At 57.1% G+C, this 13,332-nt stretch overlaps 1 protein-coding gene across 1 annotated transcript in view; it reads right to left on the bottom strand.

The window, feature by feature from the left end:
- The window catches only part of TRPV4 (transient receptor potential cation channel subfamily V member 4), a 38,281-nt gene extending 32,297 nt beyond the window's left edge, over window positions 1-5,984 (bottom strand). Inside the window, exon 1 of the mRNA XM_070626999.1 lies at window positions 5,876-5,984. The gene's annotated coding sequence lies outside the window, so the exon portion shown is untranslated. The remainder of the gene's footprint in view (window positions 1-5,875) is intronic.
- Between the last annotated feature and the right edge of the window lie 7,348 nt (window positions 5,985-13,332).

Genomic DNA, 13,332 nt, shown 5'->3' with positions numbered 1-13,332 from the left:
CTGGTACATTTCACCCAGCACCTTCCGCTTAACCCAAATAATAGCTCTAGACGTTAGATACTACTGTCTCCATCCCCAGACAAAGAAACTAACTGCCAGGAGGACGGGAGCGTGGGGCTGACATTTACCCACCACCTACCATGCGCTGAGTACCTTCACATTTGCCTCCAGTCTGAGGTGGGCATTGTTGCCACCCCCATTTCACAGATGAGCAAACTGAGGCTCCAAGAGACCGAGAGACCCAGCTGAGGTCACAACTCAGCAGGAAGGGAACGTGGCTAGGATTCCAACCATTGGCTTTTAAACGCACTTCAGTCCATCCCTTTGGGGTCCAGGATGCCTTCTCCCTGGGGCCACCTTTCTAATGCCCTTGGAGCTCACCGGGGCAGGCGGGCATGGGCATGAGGAGCTGGGGTGCTGCAGGCAGACAGACGGAGTTTGAACTTGGCTTTGCCACTTAGTAGCTGTGCGACCCCAGGTGGATCCCTTCACCTCTCTGAGCCTCAGTTTCCTCATTTCTAAGAGGGAGCAAATGGCAGCCCCCGTCAGTGGGTTGTTTGGTCATTGTGGGTGTCAGGACCTCGTAAGGTCCCCAAAGGACGGTGTGTGGAACGACGGGAACTCAGACTCAAGCTGCAGGAGGGCAGGGACCTCCTCTGTTCCAGGCACCCCTGGGTCCCCAGGGCCTGGACCAGGGCCTGGCACATAGTAGCTGCTCAAGATACACTTGCTGAATGAATGGACTCAAGGAATCAATGAGCAAACTCATGGACACAGATGCAGGGACTCAGAGACAAGCCCAGTCATTCCCCACAGGACAGACAGGGTGCGAACGCTGAAACTCAGCCCAACTAACCAGGTAGCTAGCCAGCTGCCCCCCTCCCACCCTTTAACGGATAACTAACGGAGCACCGAATGCCTCGAGATCCCCTGTGAGGGCAAGAGCCTCCATGGGTCCATCCTATGGCTGAGGACACAGAGGCTCAGTGAGGCCAGGGCACTCGCCCAAGGCCACTCGGTCCGAGCAGGCGGTTTCTCCCGATGCCCCTGCCTCCGTGATGGGTCTGTTCACTCCTTCCTTCCTTCCTTCCCTCCGTCTGCACGTATTCCGGGCCCCTCCTCTGTGCTAAGGGGAGACAGAAGGGAACCAGGCCAACACGTCCCCACCTGAGGGCAGTCGGCCCCTTGCCCGCTGGGGTCTCCCCTGAGCTCGTGGGGCGCACCCAGGGCATGTGTTGGAAGAGGCCCCCCCCCATAAACACACCCCCCCACACACCCCCCCACGAGGAGCTGTCCCAGAAGGTGGCCAGCTCTCCTGGTCAGCCGGGTGGAACCCAGGCCACTCCACCCTCGGGGAAAAACAGGCCCCTGTGAGACTGAGGCCCTTTGTGCAGGGGCGGGCAGGGGGGTCGCGGGGGGGGGGCATTACTCACCACCCCAAGAAAAATAAGAGTATTCCCATTTGGTAAATGGCCCGCCTGTCTGCCCCTGGGGCCCCCACCTCCTTCTGTGGTCTTTCCCACCCTCTGACCTCATCTGGGGCAGACCTACTAGAATTCATGGAGGGCTCTCTACGCCCCTGGCACAGTCTCTGTGACCCTCCCTCACCGATGAGGAAATCTGCTCAGAGAGGTGGGGTGACCTCCCTGAGGCCACACAGCCAGCAGCAGCCAGGGCTCAGGGTGGAAAGCGGAAGACAATGATCAGGAAGGGGTGCAGAGGCAAGAAGGAAATCATAGTCACAGTGAAAGGGAGGTCCTGGCCTCCCTTCCTCATTCCAGGGTGCCAGCTCACAGGACACAAGGACACCTAAGGCAGGGGGCATCCAGGCTAGGGCAGGAGTGGCAGCCAGAATAACCCGAATCCCCCTCAAGCTGCCAGAGCTCTGACTTCCAGCAAACCCCAGGTGGCAGCCCCAGGAATAGAGAAGTTAAGCCACTTCCTGAGGTCACACAGCAGCAAGTGGCAGAGCTGGGACCTGAACGAGGTGGGTCAGACTCCAACAGAGGTGAGTCCAAGGTGGCTTTCCAGGAAGGAAGCTGAGCTGGCCACTGGGCTTTTCAGGGACCCAAGGGGACCAGAGTCACTCGCATCTGGCTTCCAGGTCCAGGTCTACCATGAGCCCCAGGTAAACCGCTTCTCTCTCTGAGCCTCAGTTTCCTCAGCTGTAAAATGGGACTCAGCCTTCCGGTCCCCATCCAACTCCAGTGGGGGTGAGGCCGTGACACCATCGAAGTGAACATCGGGTGACAGACGTTGGTTACAAGCTAAACAGTCCCTGTTGGGCCAGAGACAGTCCACACCCACCCACGAAGCAGGCGCCATCATCATCCCATTTTATAGACAAGGAAACCGAGGCCCAAGGGAGTGAGGGAACTCACGGGGAGCCGGGATCCGAACCCAGTGGGCAGGCTCTGGCGCTGGTTTTTAAGCATTAAGTCACCCAAGTAGGAAACACTGAGGGCTCCTGGCGCTCAGTCGAGGCCCGTGAATGTTCCACGGCTGAAACACAGCTCCTCGGTCCAAACGCAAGTCTGGATCTGCCCTTGCCCCCTTCCGCCCGCCCACCCGCCTGGCACGGAGGGGCTCTCCGAGGGCGCCCAGGCATGCGCGGGAGGAAAACACGCCCTGGAACAGGCCGGGGAACGGGGTGAGGAAGAAGATGGTGCTTCGGAGCCCCATCTGTGTGCCTTGGACGGTCCCTGCAAAGCAGGAACTGAGAGCCATTTGACACCCATTTGCCAGATAAGGAAACTGAGGCTCAGAGACGCCCAGGTGACTTGCCCGAGCTTCCCTGGTACCAGAGCAGCAGGCCTAGGATTGAAGACCGGGTCTGTCTGAGCAACTCAGCTTCTCCTCTCTGAACTGCAGAGTAGCTTCCCTGTGGCTCAGGGTCCAGAAGAATGGGACAGGCCAGCTTGGAAGGTAAGGGCATGGATTTGGGAATCAGACAAAGGGAGAGCAGATCCCAGCGCTGCCCTCCCCAGCGAAGAGACCCTGGGCAGGGGACTTCACTACCCAGACCTCAGTTCCTCCCTCACAAAAATGGGCACAATCGTCATTTTGTATCCAATTGTACTAACAGTGTTTGGCTCAGTGCCTGGCACACAGTAAGTGCTCAATAAATGCTTGCTACCATCATAATGACTACTAATGCAGCCAAGCCTGGATGAAGCCAGACAGAACAGCACACCCAGTGTTCAGAGCGGCAGCTGCGGGGCCCAGGACGACAAGTATCTCAAGAGATCTGAATTAATGTTTAACAGGTAAATTCCACTCCAAACCGTTGACGCGGGGCATTCCGGAGGGCCCGCCGGCATGAAATGTCCTCTCGGCTCCGTGGATCCTGAGTACGACAAGAAAAGGAGCCGCTTCCCGGGTCCCTGTGATTTAGGAAGGGGCCTGGAGTGTCTTTCCAACAGCCAAATGGGGGAAACTGAGGCAAACAGCAGGTTGGGGGCCTATGGGGCGTAGGAATGAAGGAGCTGGAAGGACTCAGCCCTCTCAAAATGATGTGTTCAGTCACTCGGTCGTGCAATAGAGATTTACGGAGCACCAGGCAGCGAGGTCACGTCTCCTGTGTTTCTCTCCCTCCTCCATCTTCCTCCAGCCGCCCCTCTCCATTCCCCCCACCCAGGGCCTTACATCTCTTGCATGGACCACTTCCTCGGCCTGGGGAGCCTGGCCCCCACTCTGCAGCCAGAGGGACCTTTCCAGACCACACGTCCGGCACATCCCTCCTAGCTTGGACTTTTAGGGCTTCTGGTCTGATCTAGCCCCTGCCTGTCTGATCCTTAGCCCTTCTTGTTCCCGTCACACACTCCAGACAAATGGAACAATTTCTTGGCTCTACAAGCCCCAGGTTTACCCACCTGGCAACAGGTGAAAGTCAGGTCTTTACCTGCATGCTTTTTCCCCAACATCCGCGTTTATTCTTAAAGGTGTGGCTCTAACGCCACCTTGATCAAGCCCTCCCTGATCCCTTCCCTATCTGCTCTCCCACCCTTCAGCATTCTCTCCTGACCCCCATTCATTCAACAGCATACATCTGTCAAGTATCTATCACATGTGCTCACCTTTCTGGGTGCCCACAGGGTCAGGTGAGGGTGCTGCCCGCCTGGAGGCCACGGCTGGCATGAGGGGCAATGCCAGCATCAGGGGGGCAGCAGTCAGGGGTCAGCCCTTCCTCCCATCTCACTGTCTCCCTTGGACCACTCAGTTTACACCCCTCGGGCTGGAGCTGGCTGGGCTCCAGGTGCGTGTCAGTGCCCAGCCCAGGGCTGGCACAGGTGGGCTTTCCAGGGCGGTCTGCTTAGCAAAGGAGGAAATGGCTGAGGCCCAGCTCACACCACGTGAGGCCAGAGGAGTGTCCACAGCCCCTCACCCGGATGCAAGGTGGCGGCTCCGGATTTCGCCCGGGGCATCCGGGCACCTTCCTGGCTCGCTCTCACCCTTCGCTCCCAGGCACCCCGTCCATGAGCCTGGGAGACTCCATTTCAGAACGACCCGCCCTGGTTTTACAAATGGGTACCTGACTGGCTCATGACCACCAGCTGCCATTCCCCACTCTAACATACCAATAAGGGGAGGAAAAGGGGGTCCCCAGCCGTTCTGGTTCCCACGGTTATCCCAACAGAATAAACAAGAGAAATGTGGAAGTGGCCAATTACCTTTCTTCAGCCCTTCCATTAACAAGATGTTTGGGGCAAAAATTACCAGCTCAAGCAGGATAAAGGGCTGGCACTCACTGAGCTCTGAGCCAGGCCGTCTGTCCTCACCCGGGGTCACCCTCCGGCAGTCCCATTTTACAGCTGGTTCCGCCCACACAGCCCCCACACGGACCCCACTTTTAACCTGGCAGATGCGGGGGGGGGGGGGGGGCTGCCCCTTCCCCCTGACCTCTCTAAAGAGGCCAGCTCTTAACCTTCCTCCAGGGCAGTCCCCGAGTGACCCGTGTCCTCGCCCCAGAAATAAAGTGGCAAAGCTTAAATCCTCAGTGGTTCTTAGCATGGAGAACAAAGCCCACACTCGCCATCGCGCCCCCACCCCCATCATCGCAGCCCCACCCCCACCGCCACCCCCAGCAGAGGCCCTTGTTTTAGAGGCTGACCGGAGCAGCGACAGGCCCACCCCTGCCCCGGCAGCTCCCAGGACACCCCCTGTGCACCAGGCCCTGAGGGCTTTGGGGCCAGACAGCCCTGGGCTTAAATTCCACTTGGCTAAAACCCCAACCTGAGCCTCAGTTTCCCCAACTACAAAGTGGGGAGGACGGACGGAGCAACCGGCTGGGGCTGGGCCAAGAGGGGTGGTGGGTGGCTCAATCCACGTGTCTGTGGGTGGTATCTCCAGGCAAGTGGAGAGTGTGGGAGTCTCTCCCTGTCCTCAGGGACCTCCCAGGAGTCTCCCAGGCAGGGCAGGAGGTTAAAGATTTCCCTGCCCCCAGGGGAAGAGTCCTCTCTAGGACTCAGTAACTAATTAGCGGCCTTTGGAAGTTCCAGACTCACCAGTTCCTGCTGCTTGCTTAGAGGCGGAGGGCTAACCTCAGGCCCCCCAACTCCCGCTTCCAAGCCCCCAAAATGGGGATGCCCCCAGCGCGGGCTGCAGGGCCGCCTCGTCTCTGGTTCCTGGGCTTGGGGCTCGGGGATGCCCCCCGCAGACCCGCACCCCCAGGGCCCAGGGTGGCGCCCATTTCACAGGCGATCAAACTGAAGCCCAGAGAGGTGGTCCTCGGCCCAAGGGCACCCAGCGGGGCCCCGCGCCTGCCGCGCCCGGGGCCGGGATTCGGAGCCTCCGAGACGTCCCCAGGGGCGCGAGGGGACCTCGGCTGGACCGTCCCTCCCGGGGTCCCCGTCCCGAGGGCCCAGGCCCCACTCACCTCCGGGACAGCGCGGCGCCGGCGGCCGGGAGCGCAGCGCTTCCTGAATCCCGGCCGCCAGCCGCCCCGCGCCCCCGCCCGCGCCCCTCCTCCCGGCTCAGGTTCCAGCCGCCGCGCCGCCCGGCCGCCCCCGCCCCCGCCGGCCCCCGCCCCGCCCCGCCCCGCGATCGCCGCCTCCGCGGGCCGGGGGGGGGGGGGGGGGCCTCAGTTTCCTCACCTGGACCATGGGCGTCACGATTCCCGGAGAGAGGGCTCTGGATGGAATCCTGAGATTTCGGGGTCCTGATTTCCCCGGCCTGGGACCGCGTCCTCATCTGAGAACGGGTGGCTCTGGCTGGTTCCTCTACGCGTTGGCTCATTCATTCATTCATTTGTTCAGCAGACAATTCCGAGACTGCTCTGCTGGGGGTCAGGCCCCCAGGCGCTCCATGTCCAATAGGGGAGGCCCTGGTGCTACAGACAGGGCCCATCCTTCTCTTTCTCTCTTTATCCAGCGCTTAGCACACGGCCTGGCACTGAGACGCGACCCCACCTGTAGTCTCATCTTCCACTCCAGCCACTTGAATACCCCCGCAGGACGGGCAGCTCACTTCTGTCGGGACTGATTGGAAGCGTAGTGGCCCTTCACCTCTGTGCCTCAGTGTCCCTACTGAGAGGCGTGTAGATAGGTCCCCATCTCACAGTCACCGTGAAGACGCTGGGAGCACCGTGCAGAGCCCAAGAAACGTTTTTAGCCATTTTTATCATTGTTTTTACTAAATTGAGCTGACTCCCCGGTTGGTAAGACAGTGGGGTAGGTCCCTCCCACCCCAGCTACCAGCTTGCAGGTTGAAATAGCTCCCATGAGGTGTTGGCTCAGTAGCTAGAAAGTGGAATTTAGAATTGTTGGAGAGAAAGGACCTCAACAGAAGGGATGTGTTCAAACCACCAGTGGGAAACATTTATGAAAAAATAAACCCTAATAATGAACTCGCCAAGCACCTGTTAGAGGGGGGATGGCAAGGAAGCTTCCTCCCCACCAGGCTGTGAGGTAGGGATCCCTGTGCCCACTTTGCAGATGGGAAGCTGAGGCCTGGAGAGGAGTGTGGCCTCTCCAAAAGCTGCTCCCTCCAGGAGGGGGTGGGGAAGAGAACCTCGTCCCTCTGTGTTTCCAGAATCTCAAACAGCAAACAGGCGGCTATCTGGCCGTGGCAAGGAATGTAAACAGTCGTCCCTTCGGCCTCTCTGACAAAGCCTACTGCTGGAGGTCTTCCCGGGCTGGGGCTGTGGTGGAGGCAGGACGGGAAGCAGGAGCAACGGGCAACCCTAGTCTGGGGCCCATTGCTGTGGGAAGGCCCTTCTCAGATGACAAGAAGATGACGAGGAGGACCCAGGCCAGCAGGAGGCTGATGGAGGGGGCCGGAGGAGATGGGGCCGGGGCTGGTGCTTGCTCTGCTCCAAAGTCAAGAAGGGGCGTGAGCCCTCAGCATCAGATAGCTGACCAACTCCCTCCTGACCCCATTTCACAGACAGGGCCGTGGACACCCCCATGCAAGGAAGTGACTCATCGGGGGCCTGGAGGCTGGATTTTGGCCTCTACTCCAGATGCCTGGGCTCCAGCTCTGCCCTGCGTCTGATCAGGTGGGAGCCGTGAGCAGGAGCACCTTCCTCTTAGCACCTCAATGTCCTCAATCAAAAAACTGGTATCAGTTTCCACGAAGCCAGGACTGTGTCTGTCTGTCTTGTTTGCAGCTGTAGGACCAGCTCCCAGCACTTAGTAGGTGCTTAAAAACATCCTGCTTGGGGCCGGCCTGGTGGTGCAGCAGTTAAGTTCACACATTCCGCTTCGGCGGCCCGGGGTTTGCCTGTTCAGATCCCAGGTGTGGACATGGCACCGCTTGCCAAGCCAGGCTGTGGTAGGCGTCCCACATATAGAGCAGAGGAAGATGGGCACGGATGTTAGCTCAGGGCCAGTCTTCCTCAGCAAAAAGAGGAGGATTGGTGGCAGATGTTTGCTCAGGGCTAATCTTCCTCAAAAAAAAAACAAAACATCCTGCTTGGTGGGGCTGGAAGGATGGGGGAATAGAGTGAGTGTTTAATGGGTGCAGAGTTTCCTTTTTCAAGAGGAGGAGTTGTGGGGCCTGATGGTGGGGATGGTTGCACAACAGTGTGAATGCCACTGAACTGTCCACTTAAAATCGGTTTAAGAGGGCAGAGCTGCTTATGTGTATTTTACCCCAATAAAAAAACAAATGGGGAAAAATACTGGTTGATTGAAAGCCTGAAGGGCTGCCTTGCCTGGAAGGGGTGAGTAGGACGAGAAGGTTGGGCACGGAGCCCAGGGCACCCAGCAAACACTCGCTGGTTTTACTAAATATGAACAAGGGCCACTGCTGGGATGTGGCTGCCATTATTTTATTGTTTTTCTTGCTGGTGAACCTCTCCAGCCTCTGCGCTGGAAGGACAAGAGACTCTTGACAGACGGAAAGAATTTTTCCTCTTAGGGAAGGAAAAGATTCCAAGGCCCTTAGCACAGGCTGAGAGTCCAGTGGGGGCTACAGGTGGGCCCAGCCCTTTTCCCCAGGGGGACACGGCCACTTCCACCAAGGGAGGTTCCCGGGCAGCACCGAGGGTCTGCTCTTAGTAAGCGCCTACTGTATGCCGGGTTCAGTGCCAGGCGCTGGGGAGAGATGGGTAAGGCAGATACGTTGGCACCTGAGGGACTTTGGTGCACCTGTCCCCACCCCCCAGGCACCCAGTTATAAAAACAAGCCGTGTGCTCTTCCCTTTACAGTTGGTATAGCCCTGATGCTGCCACCAACCCAGCTCATCCCCTGACAGCCTGGAAAGGAGAGATTCTTACATCATTTTCTATAAAAGGACAGAGAGAGGCCACCAGCCTGGGATCCCACTGCTGGTAGGACTGGAATCCAAGCCCGGCAGACTCTAGAGTGGAGCGTAGCCAGTGAGAAGACAGTCTCAAACAGACACACTGTCACGAGTGTTAGCAAGGATGTGGAGAAACTGGAACTGTCACCAAGCACCACGGGGGGGAATGTAAAACAGTGTGGCGCTTTGGAAAACAATTTGGCAGCTCCTCATGATGTTAAATATAGAGTTCCCATAGAACCCAGCAAGTCTGCTCCTGAGGATGAAGCCGAGAGAGGAAAACAGACAAATACACAAAAGCGTGTGCGTAAATGTTCAGAGCAGCGTTATTCACAATAGCCAAAAAGTAGAAACAACTCAGTCATGAATGAATCAGTAAAATGGGGTATGTTTATACAGTGGAATATTATTCGGCAATAAAAACAAGGAAGTACTGACATCTGCTGCAAAATGGGTGGACCTTTGAAAATATTACGCAAAGTGAAAAAAGGCAGACCTCAAAAGCCACATATCATATGATTCTATTTCTATGAAATGTCCCAGGAGAGGCAAATCTATAGGGACAGAGAGCCGGTTAATAGGTGCCCAGGACTGGGGAGGTGGGGTTTGGAGGGTGTAGGGTTTCTTTTTAGGGCGATGAAAATGTTCTCAAATTGCTGGTGGTAATGGTTGCGCACATCTGTGAATAAACTAAAAACCATTGAATAGTATCCTGTAAATGGGTGAATTGTATGGTATGTGAATTATATTCCATTTAAGCTGCTAAAAAAGATTTTTAAAAAAGAACATGGTCTCTGGAATCAAAAGATCAGGGTGTGGCTCTATCACATTTCTAAGCTGTGTGACCTCGGGCAGGTGACCCTGCTTCTCTGAGCCTCACTTCTTCATCTATAAAACGGGGAGGGGAAGCACCCCGGCCTCGCATGATTGGGAGGAGTCAATTCGATGGTGCCGGTGAGGGCTGGGCAGGCCTGGAACACAGTCACTGCTCAGCAAACAGTCCCCACCATGCTCCCCCCACCCAGACTAACTCAACACCCCTCCTGAATGCGCTCATGTTTGCCAACGCTCTCCCTCACACTACTCAACATCTTCTGTCCCGGTCATCTTGCGAGGTTGGCATTACTGTCCCCATTTCCTTGGCTCCATTTTACAGATGGGAACTACTGAGTCCAGAAGACTGTGGGCGTCCCCCACACGCCCGGGCAGAAACTTCTTTCCTCTCCCTCCCCACGCCCCGTGCTATCCTAGCCCCACTCTCTTCTCTCTTTCTCGTCATGGGCACCCTCTCAGCCCAGCTGGGGGCTTCCCAGCTCCAGAGCTTGGCTGGGGCTGGTGTCCGGTACTTGGGGGCCTGGAGTCGTTCTCAGTTAGGGATGCGGCTGAAACCGCCACGTGGGGTGGGTTCCTGCAGGCCCGGCGTCGGCCGCTCACAGCAGCCTCTCCACGCCGCAGAGAGGTGCGTCTTCTCCAGCCCTTTTCACAGACGGACAGACTGAGGCTCCGCACAGTGAAAACCCTTTGCCCGAGGTACCCGCTGGCGAAGTAGTCAGGATTTGAACCCAGGGCTGTGTGAATTCCAACTGCACCCTCCAGCCCCTATAGCAGCCACCTGACACAGCCCCATGTGCCTCAGTCCCCTCACCTCTGACGAGGGAAGCCCTGCTCGCACCCACCTGGATGAGATGGGGGGCTGTGGTTGTGTGGGAGAGTGGACCTTTTTTTGCCAATGAGTGCTGTGAATGTGCTCAAAGCTTGATGAGAAGAAAAAACAGAGAAACAATTGGGGAAAGAGCAAGGAGGAAGTACAGGGCTAGCATGTATGCATTTATGCAGCACTTGCTGTATGCCAGGCGCTGTGTAGGGCTGTGCCCTTAAGGATTCCTCCCAGCTACAGGAGAGGAAGCACACCTACAGAGGTGAAGGAACCTGCCTAAGGTCACACAGCCAGGAAGGTGGGAGCGTCTGATGGTCTCTCTCCTTCCTGCCCCAGTGGACAACAGGCCACCCCGTGAAATCACATCCCCCCACATTTACCGAGAAGCCATGGAGATAGAATACAAACAGGCTGGGGACAATCAGCTGGTTTGTCAACCTCGGTCCTGCAAAGAGCTGGCCATTGTCCCAGAAACTGGAGGCCCCGCCCAATCAGACACGTCAATGGAGCTCTTCTGGAATTCTCCCCCTCCCCAGGGCAGAAACCTGAGGCCAGGTGGGGAGGAAGCCCTGCCCCTCATTTGACCGTCGCCATGGGCACAGCCTCTCAGCTGCGGGCACTGGCTGGGATCCCCCTTCCTCTGGGCAGCTGGCCTGGCGGCCTGCGGGTGTGGCCATTGATGCGGGGACGGCGAGCCGAAGAGTCGAAAGAAAGATTTCTTGGACTCTCAAGGTCTGGCAGTGGTGCTCTTTTATTTAGAGAATAGTACGGAATAGAATGGGGACAGGACCCACGGGCAGTAAAGAGCTGCTGCATGGGGACAGGACCCATGGGCAGTCAGAGCTCCTGCTGCTGCCCTGAGTTGAGGGTTAGGGCTAAATTTATAAGGCACGAGTACGTGACTTATTTTTACTGGAAAAAGAAAAGATGATGTAAAAAGTCATTAAATGATTTCAGTGCAGATGGGGTCAGGTTATTGTGCGGTCATATAACTTTAGATACGAATCTGGTCATATAGATCGGCATGTAGGTGAGGATGCCCTGGGCTTCTCTCCCTGGGGCAGCCCTAATTCATACCATAAAAATCCACTGGGTCATATAGTTTGGCATGTCGGCCAGGTCACCTCGGGCTTCTCTACCTGCGGCAGCCGTAATCCACATCAGCTGTCACCTGAAGTTGTGGCAGAGGGAGGGAGGGGGGCATCCGAGCCTTTGCACCTGCGATGTTGGAGGAATTCAGGGTCTCCCAGCTGGGGTCCCTGGGTGGGCTCCTGGGGATCCATGGAATGGTGAATGGAATCATGAGTGGGTGAACGAGCACCTTCTGGAGAGAGGCCCCTGACACCCAGAGGCCTGGCCCCCCCCTCACACACACATAGGTGACGAAGGCTCCATTTTCCCAGCCAGGAAGAGGCAGAGGCGGGGGTGGGGAGACAGCCTTTTCTGAGTCCCGGGAAGGGACCCAGAGATCCTAGCTAATTGCTTTGTGAACTTTGTCTCCCTCTATTCAAAGGGGCTTACGTCCTCCCCTGCTGTTAGAACGAAAACCAAGCTCACGCTGGCCTTGGTATCTCTAGGTTTGTCCCTCACTCTCTTCCCCTTTGATCTCCAGGCTCCGCTGCTCTGGCCTCTCACTATCCTTAGAACTGCTGCTTTTTCTCCTGCCTCAGGGCCTTTGCACTAGCTGTAGCCAGCCTCTGGGCATGGCTTGCTCTTTCTCCCCGTTCAGATCTCGGCTCAAACATCACCTCCTCAGAGAGGCCCTCCCACCCTCCCCCATCTGAATCTCTTCTGGTGGACCGGGGCCCTCGGATGTGGGGCTTTCCCCGTCCTGTCCCTGCAGGACCCCCTGGGCCTCGTATGGAGTAGGTGCTCAGCAAACAGGCGTTGAACGACTTGCCTTCCAGACACTCCTCTCTGGGCTGGACAGAGGGCCGATTAAGGGTTAACGACCCTCAGAGGTGCCCTTTATCCAGTATCCTGTAGGTGCCCTGTCCTGTGTTAAGTGCTTTTTTTAGATGTCACAAGGACAGACCGAAGTCCCTGCTTGTGGATAGAGCGTTGACTTCACTGGAATTATGGATACAAACCAGGGGCTGGTACAGTGACAGGAGTGTCCACTGCGGAGGGTCAGAGCTGCGGGGGCCCTTTGAACTGTCCAACCCTCTGATTTTACAGATGAGGAAACTGAGGCCCAGAGGGGAGAAGGGACTTGCCCAGAGTCACACGATGGATCAGGGCAGGGTGAGGAATAGCAGCCAGATTGCACGACATGGTCTGGGCGGCTGCTGTTGACGTGTTGACAGGGGTGCTGCGTATCTTTAAGAACAAGGAGTAAGGGAGCCTGCTATGGTTCAACTGCATTCAGGGCTGGGGCGCCCCCCGAGGAACCCCTGATAAGCTGCAGCATCGTAATAGTTAAACGTATTAATAAAAGCCGCTTCTTGAACACTTCTCTGTGTCAGGCATTTTACAGACATTATTTGATGTAATCCTGCAAGGTAGAGGCGTTCCTGTCCCATTTTACAGGTGTGGAAACTGAGGCTCAGAGTGGTTCACTGACTTGCCCTGGATCACAGAGCTACAAAGCTACAGACCCTGGACTTGAACCCCAAAATCGTTTGGTGGTGGTGGCGCTGGCGCTGGCAGTGGTAGCACTAGCAGCAGCAGTGGTAGTGGTAAAAACAGCAGGACCCCCTTTGACACAGAGGCCGATCTGCACACACACACACGCACACACGCGCACACACACATAGGGCGCGGGCTGGAGGCCGGGGGTGCGGAGGCGCCCGCGGGCGCAGTGTCGACAGCGCCACCTACCGGGCCTCGCAGGAGCTGCAGGCGGCCAGTGCGCAGGCGCGGGGCGGTAGGGATGCGCCACCCCAAGCCGGGCCGGCGTGAATCAGGGCAAACCCATCAACGCAACCAACCA

Source organism: Equus przewalskii, chromosome 7 (assembly GCF_037783145.1).
Source record: "Equus przewalskii isolate Varuska chromosome 7, EquPr2, whole genome shotgun sequence".
In the NCBI taxonomy this organism is placed as follows: Eukaryota; Metazoa; Chordata; class Mammalia; order Perissodactyla; family Equidae; genus Equus; species Equus przewalskii.
The sequence above is the reverse complement of the archived record's forward strand: the minus strand, read 5'-3'. Positions and strand labels throughout refer to the sequence as shown.